This window comes from Callithrix jacchus, chromosome 9 (assembly GCF_049354715.1).
Source record: "Callithrix jacchus isolate 240 chromosome 9, calJac240_pri, whole genome shotgun sequence".
NCBI lineage: Eukaryota > Metazoa > Chordata > Mammalia > Primates > Cebidae > Callithrix > Callithrix jacchus.
Window position 1 is genome coordinate 131387472 of NC_133510.1, and position 14711 is coordinate 131402182.

Genomic DNA, 14711 nt, shown 5'->3' on the forward strand with positions numbered 1-14711 from the left:
AAAACAGAGGAGAGAGAGGGAAAGAGAGAAGAAGAGAAGGGAAAGGAAGGAGGGAGATGGAGAAAAAGGAAAGGAGAGAGGGAGGGAGAATGGAGGGAAAGAGGGTAGAGGGAGAGGGAATTGAGAAGGCCTGCAGGGAAGAGGTGTCCAATCATTTGGCTTCCCTGGGACACATTGGAAAAAGAATTGTCTTGAGCCACACATAAAATACACTAACACTAACAATAGCAGATGAGCTAAAAAAAATGGTAAAAAAATCTCAATGTTTTTGAAAGTTCATGAATTTGTCTTGGGCTGCGTTTAAAGCCATCCTGGGCTGCATGTGAACCACGGGCTGCGGGTTGGACGAGCCTGTTAAAGTTTTCAAGTCCCTGGTTCTAGTTCAGACTGAGATTAACTCCACACTGCTCTTCTTGACATCGGTAACACAAAATAATTGATACTTTTTCAATTTTTGTGAATTTCTATCAATTTCATCCAAGTGGCCTGACCAACTCAAAAGAAAAAGAGGTGATTGATAACCATTCTTGCGATAAAAGAATGTGCAAATGAATGCCTTCCTCTTGCCCTGAAAATCACAGGAGACTGCCCTGTGACCTAGTACAGAATTCTCAGCCCGGCGCTGTGGCTCACACACGTAATCCCAGCACTTTGGGAGGCTGAGGCGGGCAGATCATGAGGTCAAGAGATCAAGACCATCCTGACCAACATAGTGAAACCCCATCTCTACTAAAAATATAAGAAGTAGCTGGATGTGATGGCACATGCCTGTAATCCCAGCTACTCTGGAGGCCGAGGCAGGAGAATCACTCGAACCCAGGAGGGAGAGGTTGCAGTGAACCAAAATTGTGCCACTGCACTCCAGCCTGGGTGACAGAGCAAAACTCTGTCTCAAAAAAAAAAAAAGAATTCTCACACTGGCCTTATAATAAACATCATTGTAGAGGAAAGCAGACACTTGCAGGCTCTCCCTTTCCTGCTGCTCTCCTGGGAGCTGACCACTGGGAGGCAGCCCAGCAAGGGCTGTGTGGGGCACACTCCCATCTCCACACGAAGTCCGTGAGAAAACTCCCACTGGAGGAGATGGAGGCCCCACAGATCATCTAAGGTCGCGCCTGCATACCAGCCCATGGGATGTGGTCACCTACTCTTCCCAGCAAGTATGTTCCTTACTCTGCCATCTGTCCTTCACAATTTGTAGCACTTGAATGGCTCCTTATTGTATGAAATTATAGTGGCAACCATTATAATTTTGCTGGGAAGCTGGAAAATGGGAAGATGGGCAGCAATACAGAGAAATCTCAAGCTTCCACACACTCATCAGTGGGAGAAAGAAAAGAACTCCCCCATTCCCCCTTCCTCATCTTGAGCAAGGACATCTAATCGGCAGGACCACCTTCTCCAGAACCCTAGCTGCAGGAGGGTCTAGGGAATAGAGTTTTAGCTGCCCCATCTCACCAACCAGGAGGAGGGTGGAATGGAGGTGGAAGGAATCTAACAATGTCAGCATACTCTTTATTGTAATTACCCGAAAACAAATAACACCAGCAAGCTGTTGTAGAAGGTGGTCTGAGCTCACCCCGTGACACACCATTTTAATTGCTAGACACACCGAAAATAGTTAATGGGTTCTGACACTGTGCTTGGAGTTGGGAAGTTGCCCATATGAAAAACGTGAGTTGAAGATGGATGCTTATCTTGACGTTGCTGATGAAAGCTGGATTCGGACTCTTGCGCCATAGTGCATACTCGTAGCGTTTGCTACTCAATGTCCGTTCCCTTTCGTGGGTCAACAGAACCCTTTAGAAGAAACAGTCTACTCCTAATCTCAGCCATAGAGCTTTGTGGAACTAACTCTACCTCCAGGTTCACTACCTGGATCAGGCTCCAAGGCAGTCCATTCATGAGTTGACGAGCCTAAATTGGAGCCTAAATTTCCCCAGCCCCAACACGCAGAGCTGAAAATGAATCCAAAAGGAACACGATAGATAGACCCCGTATGAGTCTAGGATTAGGCTCAGCTGTAGCGAGTCCTGTTCGTAAACTCTTAGTCCTGTAGTATAGCAACAAACACCCGCTGTTGAAGATGCTCTGGGCTCCGTTTCCCGTCGCCAACAACGTTCTGATGGACTGGATACTCAGGTCAAACTTACAAGGTATGTATTTTTATTACGCCCATTTTAAAGACTAGGAAACAGTCACAGGGTGGTCAAGTATGTTGAATGCATAAAAATATAGATCGAGGAAGGCATCTTGGGCAGTGCTGAGGTTAATATCATTATGCCACAATGTTGTGCAACACTACATTGTAATTCTAAACTATCGTTCTTTGCTATTCTAGAACGAGTGTTGACTCTGTCACCGTGACTCTCATTACGGTTCTGCAGTCACCTCCAGTTCTTTTCAACCAAAGCCCCACATTTCTGCATGACCTATGTGATAACTCTCCATTGCACTCCACTTGTTAAATCTCTTAATTGGTGACGAAAGCTCTGAATTAAAGCTCTAGATGTTGTCTTATAAGACAGTATGACCTTTGTGTTCCCTACAAGCTCAACAGGGCATTGACCAAGGAGGCTGTCATCCTGTCCCCACATCATTAAATGAAAATGCAGTCTATTCTTTTTCTTTCCCAAAGTCTTAATATGTGACAATTTGCAGCAAAATCAAAACTTTTTTGGCGGCAGTTCCCTTTCTTACAATGCCAGCTACCTCTCAAGAACGAACTGACATCTCCAAAAGTGAGACATGTGGGAGCAACAGTCTGTGTGTGCCCAAGCAAGATATTTCCTTGGAAGAAGGCAGAAGCAAAGACTAGGATGGTTGTGATCGGAAGCACTGTTTTCCGCATTCTACTCAATACGTGTGTGTGTGTGTGTGTGTGTGTGTGTGTGTGTTTTAGTCAATATACTCAATTTTCCGTGTTTTTGATGAATTGCTCTAACATCTATGGAGCCTCCATGGTCTCCATCTCAATTTTCAAGTGCAATTGAGAATTCAGCAAAAAGAGAATGATGCCAATTCTCATCTTCACATATCTGTCAAACTTTTACCTATCTTTTAAAAAAAAGTAAGATTTATACATGCATGCATATGCTCATTGCAGCACTGTTCACAATGGCAAAGACATGGAATCAATACAAATGCCCATCAGTTATAGACTGGATAAAGAAATGTGGTACATATACACCATGGAATACTATGCAGCCATAAAAAGGAACAAGAGTATGTGGGAGCTCAACAATGAGAACACATGGACACAGGCAGGGGAACAACACACACTGGGGCCTATTGGGTGGGAAAGGGAGAGCATCAGGGTAAATAGCTAATGCATGTGGGGCTTAATACCTACTTGCAGCAAACCACATGGCACACATTGACCTATGTAACTAAACTGCACATCCTGCACATGTATTCTGGAACTTAAATTAAATTAAAAACAAATAAGATTTAACTCCCTACTTATCTCTTTTAAAAGGCTTAACCATCAACTGAGTCACAGCATTTTTAAATGGACTATTCAGTGGCTATGGAGATGTGTCCTGTGTTTGCTTTGTTAAGCAAAACGTAAGTTTTCAAGGATATCCTGCCTCATGTGTTTTCAGGATAAAGTTGGTCAAACATGAATTCATAGATCTAGAATTCACAGATTGACAGATCTGGAAGGTGGAAGTGAAGCACTCATTACTGCCTGAAAGTTATAGTGACCACAGAGGAAGCAGAAGACATCTGGCTTCTCCCCTCTTTCCTTTATGGTGTTCCTAGTCCTCTTATGGACTGCTTTTCCTGTAACCAACAAGTTGCTTTTGTCAGAGGCAAAAGAACACTGACAGCTTTCCACAGATTAAAAAAAAAAATCACCGAATATAGTTTGTCAGATTCGATTTAATATTTTGTTAAAGGTTTTTGTATCTGTGTTCATGAAAAATATTGGATTGTAATTTTTTGTAATGAGTTTTTCAGGTTTTTATATTAAGATTATGCTGGCCTTATAAAAATGAATTGAAAAGAATGTATTCTTCCTTCATTTTCTGGAAGATTTGGTGTAAGTTTGCTCTTTCTTTCTAACTGTTAGATAAAATTCACCAATAAAACCATCTAGGCCTGGAGTTTCCTTGTTGGGATGCCTTTTCATTAAGATTTTGCAGTAGGCAGATTCATGTCTCCCCAAAGATGTGCATGCCAAATTTCTGGAAACTACAGTCATATTTCTTTACAGGACAAAGGGAGTTCTGCAAATCTGATTACGGGTATAGACCTTGAAGTGTGAGATTATCTTGAATTATTCAGGTGGGCACATTCTAATCATGTGAATTTTTAAAATCTGAGAATATTTCTGACCTAGGCTAGTGAGATGTCAGTGAAGGAAGAATTCAGCAACTGTTACTGACCCTGAATGGTGTATGATAACTCCAAAGAGACTTCTAAGAGCCAAGGACAGTTCCCAGTTGACAGCCAGCAAGGAAATTAAGGCTTCAGTCATGCTATACCTGGGTAGAATTAAATTCTGATGATAACACTTGAATATGCAACAAATGAATTATCTCCTAGAGGCTCTGGTACAGAATGGAATGCAACATTGCTGACATCTTGGTTTTATCTCAGTGAAACCTATACCAGGCTTCTCACCTACAGAATTGTGAAATCGTAAGTTTGTGCTCCCTCAATCAATAAAGCTGTAATCCCAGCACTTTGGGAGGCCAGGGCGGGTGGATCACGAGGTCAAGAGATCGAGACCATCCTGGTCAACATGGTGAAACCCCGTCTCTACTAAAAAAAAATACAAAAAATTAGCTGGGTGTGGTGGCACGTGCCTGTAATCCCAGCTACTCGGGAGGCTGAGGCAGGAGAATTGCCTGAACCCAGGAGGCGGAGGTTGCGGTGAGCCGAGATTGCGCCATTGCACTCCAGCCTGGGTAACAAGAGCAAAACTCCATCTCAAAAAAAAAAAAAAAAGCTGTAATTTGTCATGTTAGCAATAGATTTTAATGACTTACAATAAATATAGGACTATTCAGATACTTTTTTTCTTCTAGTGTCAGTTTTGTAAATTGCATTTCTCCATGAAGTCTTCCATGTCATCTAAAATGTCCAATTACGGACATCTGCTCCTCCTTTTCTACCTGATTTTGAAATATTCAAATACATTTTAAATTCCATTTTACTTACATATCGACTTTTGAACTATAATTCCTTATTTTTGAGAATCACTCAGAAGATTGTAATCTTTGACTTTTCACAGTCAACTTGCAGTTAATATTTTACCTCTTTACCAAAAAAAAAAAAAATGCAGAAAACTTACAACTCTTTCGGTTAATGTACTCCTATCCTCACCTTCAAACTATTGCTGTAATATATATTACTCTAAATATTTTAAGCTTGCTGAACTTTTTGGCTCTAGAAATAATGAGTTTTCACCAGATTGAAGACATTTTCAATCAATGTTTCTCCAAGTGTATTTTTCTGTCCTATTTTCTCTCCTTTCCTTCTGCAACTTTACTTGCACACGCATTTCACTGAATTTCATTTCTATCAGTCATTGCACCTCTATTCATTTTCCTTCAATCTTGTTCTCTCTGATGTTTTTAGTATTTTAACCAACAAATGGAAATATTATATATATATTTTTTTCATGGTGTACAACATGATGTTCTAATATGTTTACTGTGTGGAGTAACTATATCAAGTTTATTAACACATCCATTACTTCACATACTTAGATTTTTTGTGATGAGAATATTGAAGATCTACTCTTTCAGCAATCTTCAAGTACTCCATATATTGTTAGCTACAGTCTCAATGTTATACAACAGATCGCCCAAACTTGTTCCTTCTGTCAAGCTGATATGTTGTATCCTTTGACCAGTATCTCCCCAATCCCCTTCCCTTCCCAGCCCCTGGTAATTACCACTCTACTCTCTGCTTCAGTGAGTTCAACTTTTTTAGGTTGTACATTGTATGGTTTGGCTGTGTCCCCACCCAGATCTCATCTTGAACTGTAGCTCCCATAATTCTCACATGTTGTGGGAGGACCTGGTGGGAGATCATTAAAACATGGGGGTGGTTTCTCCCATACCGTTCTCTTGGTAGTGAATAAGTCTCATGAGGTCTGATGGTTTCATAAGCAGAAATCCTTTTTGCTTGGCTCTCTGATGCTCTCTTGTCTGCCACCATGTAAGGCCTTTCACCTTCCGCCATGATTGTGAGGCCTCCCCAGCCACATGGAACTGAGTCCATCAAAGCTTTTTCTTTGTAAATTACCCAGTCTTGGGCATGTCTTTATCATCAGAGCAAGAACAGACCAAGATGTACGTATGTTTGAAATCATTTAGTATTTGTCTTTCTCTGCCTGATTTATTTCTCTCAGCATAATATCCTCCAGGTCCATCCATATTCTTGCAAATGATAGGATTTCCTTCTTTTGTAAGGCTGAATAATATTCCTTTGTGCATATATACCACATTTTAAAAGTCCATTTATCCATTTGTGTCCACTATTTCTGACTGTATATCTTGGTTATTGTCAATAGTGCTGTAGTAAACGTGAGAGTGCAGATTTATTTTGAAGACATTGATTTTATTTTCTTTGGATATATGCCTAGTAGTGGGATTGCTGGATCATATGGTAGTTCTATTTTTTTTTCTATTTTGTTTTTAAAGGGGGTTGCTCTGGCACTCAAGCTGGAGTACAGCAGTGAAATCATAGCTCACTGTAGCCTCAAACTCCTGGACTCAAGTGATCCTCCCACCTCAGTCTCCAGAGTGAGTGAGGTGTATGCCTCCATGTCCAGCTATCTTTTTATCCTAATTTGTATTGTTTTGTGGAGACAGGGTCTTATTATATGCCCAGGGTGGTCTCGAATTTCTGGGCTCAAGCGATCCTTTCATCTCAGCCTCTGAAAGTTACTGGATTGCAGCTGTGAGTCACCATGCCTGGCTATTTTAATTTTTTTAAGGCACTTCCGTAATGTTTTCTGTAACAGCTTCACCAACTTAAGTTCCCACAGTGTGCCAGCGCTCTCTTTTCTCCATATCTTCACCAACACTGGTTATCTTCTGTCTTTCTAAAGTAGTCATCCTAGCAAGCTGAGAGGTGACCATCTTACTACCATTTTAATTTGCAACTCTCTGATAATTAGTAATGTTGATGGTTTCTTCATATATCAGTTGGCCATTTGTATGTCTTCTTTCAAGAAACACCTATTCAATAATTTTGGATTTTGTCCTGCACATTACAAATGTTATATTTATGACTGTTTTAAAATTTTGAATTCCATGCAGACTCTATTTTGTGGTTTCCTCAATTAAGTATTAAGTGATTTTTTTTTTTTTGGGCTGGTAATGAGTTGGTTGAATTCACACTATGAAATGTCTGTTAGGGTTCAGCTCAGATCCTTTTATCTTAACTGTGCTGCATAGTCTTCCCCATGCTCCTGGGTTCATAGGTCATCCAAAAATGTGGGCAAAGTTCATACAAGCAACTGGGGGTCTTTCTTTATGGCTCTTGTCTCTGTTAGAAATCCCCCTCTGCATTCCAGTAGCAGTGATTGCTACAGGTTTTGTTGTCTGGTTCTTCCGTTTAGAAAGATTGAGTTTCAGTGGGTTGCGATGGTTCACTCCTGTAGTCCCAATATTTTGGCAAGCTGAGGTGGGTGGATTGCTCGAGGTCAGGAGTTCAAGACGAGCCTGGCCAACATGGTGAAACCCTCTCTCTACTAAAAATACAAAAATTAGCTGGGCATGATAGTGCTCACCTGTAATCCCAGCTATTCAGGAGGCCGAGGCATGAGAATCACTTGAACCTGGGAAGTAGAGGTTGCAGTGAGCTGAGATTGCACCACTGCACTCCAGCCTGAGTGACAGACTGAGACGCCATCTCTAAAAATAAAAAATAAAATAAAGAAAGAGGGAGTTTCCACCGGAGTGTTGGCTGTCCCTTGCACCAATGATTTTGGCCTGTTTCTAGGGGAAACGCCATCAAAACAGGAAAATGACTCCATGCCTCTCCTTCCAAATGTCAACTTCCTTCCATAATCTCCTATTTTTCTTCACTTTCACGGCCTTCTGGAAGTCTCTGTGGTGTTGTTTATGTGTCTGTGTTTGCATTTTTGTTTTGTATCTTATTCAGAGATTAAGGTTGTTACCCTATGTGAAGACCCATCCAGCAGGCATTGACTTGGTCATGCTGAAAGCTGAACTCCTTCAAACATTTTTGAAGTTTCCCTTTCATCTTCCTACTCCGGTAGCTGGAGAATCCTGCCTCCCAGGATCCTCCTGCAAGTTCCAATTTGTTCCCCTGACATAGACTGAAAGCTCAGCTTGTCCTGAATCCCAGCCCAGCGCTTCAGGGAAGCTGGTCAGTAATTTCTGCTTATCCTCCGACTCCCTCTTCTGGCTCCTGTAGCTCTTACTTCTCCCAGAATTATATAAGATCTCTTTCCTAAAAATAGATTCCTACTCCTGATGGTTCTGTTTCCCTCACTGAACCTTGATTGGTACAGTGGCATTTGAGTTCCATCCATAAGAAGAATGGCAATCTGAACAATTTACACTTAATGCGTTCTGTAGTGAACAGGAGGCAAAGAATTTCATGCCTTCCTTCCACCAGCCTTGGTCCTGCTCCCAGCTGGCCTGAGCTTTGGTCTCTCTTGGACACTCCACAAAGACCACACGGCCTTCTCCTGAGCTCTATTGAGGCCTCAGCTTTAAGTAGGCATCACTATGTTACTGAACACATCAAAGATGGGCTGCCCCAGGAGGTGTCACAACTTGTACTTATATGTCAGAGGTAAAGGAGCCAGTAGTGACCATTACTGCCTCTTGAGAACAAAGGCATTTATAGTGTGAAATGCTCCTGAACTTACTGACACTCTTCCGATTTGTTTGCCACTTAGACCCCCAAATCTGATTTTTCTTGTTTTTTTCTCTGCTAGCAACAAATGCTAGTCAGGGCCACCAGGGAGCACTGTTTACTCTATAACCATTCCCAGACTGTGTGTGGGTCTGGAGCTGAGATGTTTCTCACATAAATTAATAAAATTGGCATTCCATTGTTCCGACTGTCAAAACAACACAATTTCAGCAGATTTCCATTTGAAGCTCAATCTTTTTTAACAAGCCATCAGAGAGCCTTAAGGAGAGTTAAAAGCAATGCAGTCGGTCTTTCTATGAAGCACCTTTAGTTACCTGGATTGTCTGCCCTGAGAAAGGTGGTTGAAAGGAGCTAATCATACCTAAAAGTCACCAGTGTCCTCCTTCCCAGAACCTGGCTGAATCTGCTGTGAATAAATAATGTCACAGCTTAGGATTCGGATCATGGTCGGCTAGAAGGGGCATTTTATAGGTAGTTTAACATTGGAACTCAGCTCTGTGTGTATTTTGTAGCCTGGACGAACTTGAATTATTTTTTATTAAAAATTCAACATTTAGGTTCTTATGAGTAAGGACCACAAAATAGAGGAAACAAATCCAAAGACTTAGGGGTAGAGCAGGTGAAATCAACGTAATAGCAGAACCCACCCCAACTCAATGCCAAGATGCTGGAGCTGGTTTAATTTACATCTTCTGGCTGGTGGTTCTGGGAAATGACTGTCTGTAACAACTTCCATTCTTGTTTATGGGCAGTCCTGTGTGCTGTCTCCTTTCTGCCAGAGGGACCTGCTCTCCTGTGTTTCTTTCCTTGCATCCCTGACATTAATCTCCCCCTGTTCCTGATGCTTATGATCAAACATCATGGAATTACTTCAGCCATATTTATTGAGTGTGGGATATGGTCTTGGCTCTGTGTTGTTTCTGGGGATGTAGCCCTGGGACAAAAGATGTCGTTGAAGGGATATTTACAAGGAGAGGGAGATGGTAGGAAAAGTAGTTCGAGAAGAGAGAGCAGCAAGTGCAAGGTTTCTGGAGGGAGGGAACTGTGCAGAGCCAGTAGAAGGAACAGGATAATTAGCCTAAATGGGGGGCAGGTGGGCAGTGAAATCATTTTTAGCTTCTCTAGGCCCTTAAAACATGTAATGTGTGCCTGTTTTCTGATGTTGATTTGAGGTATTTGTGCATGCACATTATCCCACCTAACGAGCTGTCAGAGGCAGGAACCCTGCCTGTAAGTAACCACTCAACAATTACTATTGAACTGAAGAATGCCGGGACACGGAGGGCGTCATATTTCTGCAGGACCTGATTGTCCAAAAGGAACAGGGATGCAGCTGAGAGAGTGGACACGCAATGGATTTGAACGCCTGGGTGTTCCAATGAGGATGGGTTATGTGAAGGCACTGGAACAAATAACCCAAACTTTCAGGGGCATACGACAGCAAACGTTCACCTCTCATTCCATTTGTGTGTGCGCGTGTGTGTGCGTGCGCGCGTGTGTGCGTGCATGTGTGTGCGTGTGTGTGTGCGCGTGTCCACTGCAGGTTGGCAGGGGTATTTGCTCATTAAGTTCATGTAGGGGCTCAGTTGATGGAGCGGCTACTAACTAGACCAAAGCCGGACACTGCATCTGCTCACTCTAAACACTGGGTTCAATGAGGGGTGTGCATTAAAGAGCCATTATTAACTGACTGCAGGTTGAATTCTCCAGTCTCAAATTTCTTCTGGAATGATGGAATGCACTGAATATGCTTGTGATTGCTTTATGCTGAGAAGCAGAAAAGAGTTTAACTTCAGTGACATTTTCAATTAAATATAGTTTGGATAATATGACTTTGCATAAGTAGATAGGGAGAAGAATAGAGTAACATTTAGGGAGTTGTTACTCAATGGTGGCCCACTGACCCACAGTGTCAAGATTACCTGGAGGCTTGGGAGAAGTGCAGAGGAGAAGTCCCAACCCCCGGCACCTGAGTCGGAAGCTGCATTTTTTAGCAAGTTCTCTAGGTCACGTGTATACACAGGAAAGTCTGAGAATTGAACATTTAGAGCAGTGAGTCTATGACAGGAGTAGAGTTTGAACACCAGCTCTGCCAATTAGCTGCTCGGTGGCACTGGATAAGTCTCCTAAATGCTGTATCTCAATTTTTTCATGTGTAAGAGGAATTAATACCAAAAGTAACGTCATAGGACTGTTGTGAGGATTAAATGAGTCCACACCTGTCAAAGTACTTAAGACAGTGCCTGGCACAGAGTAAGGAATCTGCAAGTGTTAGAGATGATGAAGATGATGATGGTGATGATGACGGTGATAATAGTGATGGTGGTGACAGTGATAATGATGGTGATACTGATGGTGATGGTGATGATGATGGTGATGGTGATGATGATGGTGATGGTGATGATGATGGTCATCATGGTGATGTTGATTGGTGATGATGGTGATGGTGATAGTGATGATGATGGTGGTGATTATGATAATGATGATGATGATGGTGATGATGATAATGATGATGATGATGGTGATGATGGTGGTGGTGATGGTGATAATGATGTGATGATAATACTGATGATGATGGTGGTGATACTAGTAATGGTGATGATGGTGATGGTGGTGATGATGATGGTGATGATGGTGATGATGATGATGGTGGTGGTGATGATGCTGATGGTGGTGGTGATGATGGTGATGATGGTGGTGATGATGATGGTGATGGTGGTGGTGATGATGGTGGTGATGATGATGGTGATGGTGGTGGTGATGATGGTGATGGTGATAATGATGTGATGATAATAGTGACGATGATGGTGGTGATACTAGTAATGGTGATGATGGTGATGGTGGTGATGATGATGGTGATGGTGGTGATGATGATGGTGATGGTGGTGGTGGTGATGATGATGATGGTGGTGGTGATGATGGTGATGGTGATGGTGGTGGTGATGGTGGTGGTGATGGTGATAATGATGTGATGATAATAGTGACAATGATGGTGGTGTGATAATAGTAATGGTGATGATGGTGATGATAATGGTGATGGTGATGCTGGTTGTGATGGTGATGATGATGGTGGTTGATAATAGTAATGGTGATGATGGTGATGATAATGGTGATGGTGATGCTGGTTGTGATGGTGATGATGATGGTGGTTGATAATAGTAATGGTGATGATGGTGATGGTGATGTTGATGGTGATGATAACAATGAGGCAAATACAGTCAAGGAAATATCAGTGTGATTATTTCCATTTGTAACCTAATATGAAGTTTTGTTAACCTAATTCCTATAGTAAATTGATCATTTGCTGGCCTATAATCCTAGTGGAAAGGTGAAGGGTCCACTCTGTGGGTCTTAACCACAAAGGTGAGAGGAGTATGGGCATCCAACAGGTACCATGTGAAAAATGGAATGATAACCAGGTATGGGCACTGGAGCATCAGTCTTCAAAGTAGTTCTCACAGGCCGAAAGTCACCTGCATCTCACATCTTATCTGGAGATGCTGGGCCTGTGTCCTCCTCAGGGTAGACGAAGCTCCACACAGGCTGAGTTCAGGTAGCAGCGCCCGAGCAGCACAAGGGTCTCAGGAGGTTGTCTGCAATGGTAAGTGGAAGTTACAAAGGGGCAATTCTTCAGCGTGCTTCCTCAAAATAAAAAGGCCCAACAAGTGAAACCTGACACAGACAGACACCTGGCAAGTGAGACCTAACACAAGTTTCCCAGGCACCCAGTGTAGGAAACACCTGAGCACACACCTGTCCGTCTAGTGAATGGCTGTGAACGTGACCTCTGAAGTCAAATAGTCTAGATTCAATCTCAGCTCAACCACTTCTTAGCGGGGTAGCACTGAACAAGCCACCTCACTGCTCTGACATCAGCTTCCTTCCGTGTGAACTGGAGATGACAAGAGTTCACGTTCATAGGGTTGTGAGTGAATTCACAGCATTCATTCATTGGACAAGGACTGATCTTCATGTACACACTTGTTGTAGGGGAGGGCTGGGAATACAGAGGTGAGCACATCAGACATTGTGCCCCATGGAATTGACATGGAATGGGGAATGAGCAAGCCAACAAACAAAGGAACAAGGGTAGATAAATGTTCCCTAAATATATTTTCATTAGATAGAACAAAGGCTGGAATCTATCCACATGGAGAGAGGAAGAACATACTGTTTCTACATTCCACACTTCTGACTTCTCTCTACCTTAGCCAGACATAGAACTGGAGTTAAAGAAAGAGGGGGTGACATGCAATACTCAGTGTACCTTAGGGTTGGTGGTCATAAACTGGTGTGGCTGCTTCTGGGGTGGGCAGAGAGCTGATTTCCAATGTGTGGGCTGTCACATACCAGCAAGCGGCTTAACCTCCTCTATGAGGTTCAGTTTCCTCATCTTTACCAATGTGCACACCAGGGTCACTCACCCCCCATCTTCCTCACCTCTCTAAAGAGAACTCTGGGGTACCCAGTTGTTTGGACCAAAACACTGGCCTCTTGTTTCCCTCCCACAATCCACACCCACCCATCAGCAAGTCCTGTTGGCTTCACCTCCACTAGGCATTATTAACTGGTCCACGTCTTGACTTCACAACTCTGCTCCTCCTACTCCAGCGCAAGCATCCAAGACTCCCCGTTGCCTTGAGCCAGCTGTTAATTGGGCTCCAGTCTTCCTTGGCTCTCCCTGTAGGTGTGGTCTACAAGCGGCCAGAGTGATCCTCCTGAAGGAAAAATAAGACCCTTCAGGCCTCCAGCTTAGGGTCTTCCCACTTTCATTTTCATCAGCATGAGAAGAAGCTCTTTTCCCAGAAATTGATGTGCTCACCCTCTCACTTGATCCACCCTTCCTAAAGTTGCACCCCCAAATCAGACTTTTCCCTCAGTTTGCTTTATTTTTGTTCACAGCACGCATCACTGCCTTATCAGATACGTTTGCTTGTGTATTACTCTGGGATCCGTATCATCCACTAGAATGTAAGGTCTGTGAATTTAGGAAACTCATCTATTTTGTTCACTGCTAGAACCTCAAAATCTGGGCCTGAAAAATAGTACGCAAGTGACACATACGTGTTTAATGAAAGAATAAAACGTCAAAGGATAATAATAGTACGCCCCATGAGAGTGGAGAAGATTAAATGAGATGGTGCCTATATGTCTTAAGAACAATGCCAGGACACAGCACTAAGCACAGACCTTTCTTTCATTTTCCTCCCTCTTTTCCTTCTTGTCTTTTTCTAATCTCTAGTAGTAAACAGTCACGGTTTGATACTGAATTTGTGGGATGACCACATCTGTTTCATGAGGCCAACTTATAGCCCTTGTTTTCCATGTCCTCAGCAATATATACCTATAAGTCCCCTGTCTAAAGTTAGACAATGCAAGAAGTCTTGGAACTGAAATCACAAGTTCCATCCCTCATTTTATGCGATATTAACAATTTGAAATTGAAGCATGAACGAAACAATCTGAAGTTGCCTTGTTGACTTGGGAACCCTGAACCCCTGTGGAGGCAGCAGTTTCCTCTTTCCAATCATCCTCCTCGCCTGCAAATTATGTTAAGTGTTTCCGAGTGCCCACAGTCCTTAGGCAATTCTGCAATAGCCTTTGAGGAGATCAGCAGCCTCTTATGTTCCTTATGACATTCAGAAAAGCATCTGGAAGTAATTTAAGTTAAGGAATTAATGATTTGGGGGTCAAATAACACATGACTTAAAAAAATACAGAAAACTTTATTAGCCCATGAACCTCCATTTTTGTGGATTTACGTATAAAAGAGAAACCGACTATATCATCTCTTTGTTCAGTTTTGTGTGCATGTTTGTTTGCCTGCTTTTTAGAGGGAC